Genomic DNA, 4,186 nt, shown 5'->3' with positions numbered 1-4,186 from the left:
TGGAGTTATAATCTCTCTGCCCATTACAGGGTCATACAGCGCCAGTCAGGGTATAGAGATCATCCGCCAGGACGTAGTGAAGTACATCGAGCGGAGAGACGGGGGAATCCCTTCCAGCGCGGACAATATTTATCTCTCCACCGGAGCCAGCGATTCTATTGTCGTAAGTGAGAATCTCGTAACCCTGCGCTGTGTAACCATCTTCCACACTATACCCAGACTAGGCCTGTACTGTATGAGGCACGGCTGCAGGTTATATGTATGAGGCATGGCTGTAGGTTACATGTATGATACTCAGCCGTAGGTTGCATGTATGAGGCTCAGCTGTAGGTCACACGTATGAGGCTCAGCTGTAGGTACCATGTATGAGGCTCAGCTGTAGGTCACACGTTTGAGGCTCGGCTGTAGGTCACACGTATGAGGCTCGGCTGTAGGTCACACGTATGAGGCTCGGCTGTAGGTCACACATATGAGGCTTGGCTGTAGGTCACATGTATGAGGCTCAGCTGTAGGTACCATGTATGAGGCTCAGCTGTAGGTACCATGTATGAGGCTCAGCTGTAGGTCACACGTATGAGGCTCAGCTGTAGGTCACACGTATGAGGCTCAGCTGTAGGTCACACGTATGAGGCTCAGCTGTAGGTCACACGTATGAGGCTCAGCTGTAGGTACCACGTATGAGGCTCAGCTGTAGGTACCACGTATGAGGCTCAGCTGTAGGTACCACGTATGAGGCTCGGCTGTAGGTACCACGTATGAGGCTCGGCTGTAGGTCACACGTATGAGGCTCGGCTGTAGGTCACACGTATGAGGCTCGGCTGTAGGTCACACGTATGAGGCTCGGCTGTAGGTCACACGTATGAGGCTCGGCTGTAGGTCACACGTATGAGGCTCGGCTGTAGGTCACACGTATGAGGCTCGGCTGTAGGTCACACGTATGAGGCTCGGCTGTAGGTCACGCTCGGCTGTAGGTCACACGTATGAGGCTCGGCTGTAGGTCACACGTATGAGGCTCGGCTGTAGGTCACACGTATGAGGCTCGGCTGTAGGTCACACGTATGAGGCTCGGCTGTAGGTCACACGTATGAGGCTCGGCTGTAGGTCACACGTATGAGACACGGCTGCAGGTCACATGTATGAGGCACGGCTGTAGGTTACACACATGAGGCACGGCTGTAGGTTACACGTATGAGGCACGGCTGTAGGTTACACGTATGAGGCACGGCTGTAGGTTACACGTATGAGGCACGGCTGTAGGTTACACGTATGAGGCACGGCTGTAGGTTACACGTATGAGACACGGCTGTAGGTTACACGTATGAGGCATGGCTGTAGGTAACGTATGAGGCACGGCTGTAGGTTACACGTATGAGACACGGCTGTAGGTAACACGTATGAGACACGGCTGTAGGTAACATGTATGAGACACGGCTGTAGGTAACATGTATGAGGCACGGCTGTAGGTTACACGTATGAGGCACGGCTGTAGGATACACCTTTTACGGATGGTGAAATCTGGACCCACAGCAGGTAGCTGTTCTGTTTCTGTCACAGCCGTGTCTCGTGTTCTCTGACGCTGGTCCCGCATCCTGGCACACGCTGGTACCGCATTCCTCCGGCTCTCATTGTCTTTCTTCACTCTCTGATATTGCTTGTTTCTCCTTCATCCACTAGGGGCCACTGGAGTGTAGTTACAATGGGGAGATAGTAGGTGGTATTGGTAGCTGGCACTTTAAAAATTCTCACACTGTGGCTAGCTCCTCCCCTACTATCTCCCCTCCAAGCCAGTCTTAGTTAAGTGCCCGAGGTAGCTGGTTCACTTGGGTTTAGCTGAAGAATTTTCTTCTTTTTTCTTTATTATTTTATTTTTCTTACACACACTCACAGACTGGCAGCTCTGCCACTGCCAGTCTGCACCGTGGGAGCTGCCGGCGGGGTCCCATCGCAGCTGCGTGCGGCTAGGGATGGGCCCCGGCTGAGGGAGACACTGAGCTCTCCTGAGTTGGCGGACACCGCTGCGTGCGGCGCGTGTCGCGGCCACTCCATCCAGCAGAAGATTCCGGCAGCATGGCAGCGGTGAGTATCAAAAATGGTCGGACACCGCTGCGTGCGGCTTGTGTCGGGACCACCCCACCACAGAAGATTCCGGCTGGACGCCGCTGCGTGCGGCGTGTGTCGGGGCCGATCCACCAAGAACACAGTGGTGAGTGAAGTATACTTTATTTGTGGTGGCTATGTATGTTTTTAGAGCAATCTGTTTATTGTTGTACAACCCACTCCAGAAGGGCTCTCTGGGGCTGTAATGTACTTTATTGTATCCTTACCTGTCCTCCTCATGGAGAAACAGACAGGATGATTGGGGGAGGCTGAGTATGTGTTTATACAACCCTGACTGAAAAACGGGTGTGTGTCATTCTGATAACCCTCTGCTCCCCCAGCTCCCCGCACCCCCCGCACCCACTCAGCGCGACTCACAGAGCCGGCACAGGGATCCCGCTCGAGCGCAAAGCAATGTTTAAATTTGGCGCCTTGTACGGAGGGGGCGGAGCTAAGTCCCGCTCTGTAGAGCGAGCTCAGCGCTCCCTGCTCCCAGGCGGCGACTCGCGCTCTGTTCAGCGCAACACTCCCCGGCGGCGGCTAGCAGATACAGGGCTCTACTAGCGCTGTATAGCGGGCTCAGCGCTCAGCGCTCCCCGGCGGTGACTCGCAGGCCCAGCGGAGGGTACAGCTCGCTTCCCGCTTAGTTTTGCAATAAGGCGCCATAGCCGGGGGGCGGAGCTAACTCCTGCTCTGTACAGCGGGCTCAGCATTCTCCGCTCCCCGGCCACTGTTATAGTGTAATAGGCATTTATGTGAGTTTAATGCACATGGTGCTGAGGAGAATGTGATATAGTCAGAGTGGCTCAGCACTAATCCAGTTATCCACTATATAGATTTTATCGCATAGCCCAGAGGAGTTTCACTCTGGCGGCCATTTCCTCCCTGCACAGACCTGGCTTCATATTTGCAGTGTCTCCTATAGCCCAGTGGGCTAATCTTGCATACTCAGAGACAAATACAAATAAAGTCCCAGGTATATTAACAGTTAACCCGCTTTACTCAGCGGGCTCCCAGGTCTCCCCGTCGCTAGGCAACAGCTCTGGGATTTGTAACTTTTCGATACTTCAGGCTGCTGAAATATAGATACATTCCTCCTGCAGTAGAGTCCTCTACCCAGCATTTTCCTACTTGCAAATCAGGGAACCTGCTCTATTACAGTAGCTGGGACTCAGCTCAATAATAATTAAAAGGATCTACTGTGCAGTATTTATTTACCTACGGTGTGTGTGTATATATACATATATAGTTATGTTTGTGCATGTATATATATAGATATATATATTTAAGTGCGTGTAGGTATGTATATAGATAAATCCATAAAATACCAGATATAGGGAATAAAAGCCTACGGCCACACCACCCTGAACACGCCCGATCTCGTCTGATCTCGGAAACTAAGCAGGGTCAGGCCCGGTTAGTACTTGGATGGGAGACCGCCTGGGAATACCAGGTGCTGTAGGCTACTTCCGCAATGTTTTCTAATAACAACATCTTGCACATAACATTTTCCCCCATCTTTCTCACAGGCTGGTCACCATTTTGAAAAGCCAGCGGAACCTCAGAGAAACATCTGGTGCACCTTAATTAGCGGTACACTAAATACAGGGCGGGGTGTTGCCTTCCCTTTATTATTCCTTGTTGTCACTAGTTACTAATGCTATTTGTAATTGTGGAATGCGTGTAAGGCATCAGACAAATAGCGCTGCGGCTCAGTACGCTAGTAGCGGGTATCTGAACAGGGGTTTGAATCCAAACAAAACTTTAAGGAGAACTCCTATAGCCTAGGGCTAAGACTCCTGTCCCACAGCGCAGCGTTGCTGGTTCAGGTCTCCGCTGCTCCAGAAAGTTTATTTTAATCGTATCGGTCACTACACATTATAGTGCAGACCTTACGTAGGGCTCTGTTTATTTAACCCACCTTTTCTCCTTTCGTTTGTCTCTCCTGGGATAGTCGAAGAATTCCCTCTTAGGTGTGAAGTATGCGGCGGAGCCATCTGCTTCGCCCTCCACGCACCTGCACACCCCTGTTTGATCAATGATGCAGGTAATGTCACTATTAACCAGACAATAGCTCATCAGGTAAGCC

The 4,186-nt window shown here is 51.6% G+C and overlaps 1 non-coding gene across 1 annotated transcript; it reads left to right on the top strand.

Annotated features, from left to right (window-relative positions):
* The first annotated feature begins 3,443 nt into the window (after positions 1-3,443).
* LOC135009005 (5S ribosomal RNA) lies at positions 3,444-3,562 on the top strand. Its single transcript, XR_010208595.1, has one exon. It is a non-coding gene; the product is annotated as a 5S ribosomal RNA (ribosomal RNA).
* Positions 3,563-4,186: the final 624 nt, after the last annotated feature.

This window comes from Pseudophryne corroboree, unplaced genomic scaffold (genome assembly GCF_028390025.1).
Source record: "Pseudophryne corroboree isolate aPseCor3 unplaced genomic scaffold, aPseCor3.hap2 scaffold_2247, whole genome shotgun sequence".
Taxonomy (NCBI): Eukaryota; Metazoa; Chordata; class Amphibia; order Anura; family Myobatrachidae; genus Pseudophryne; species Pseudophryne corroboree.
The sequence above is the reverse complement of the archived record's forward strand: the minus strand, read 5'-3'. Positions and strand labels throughout refer to the sequence as shown.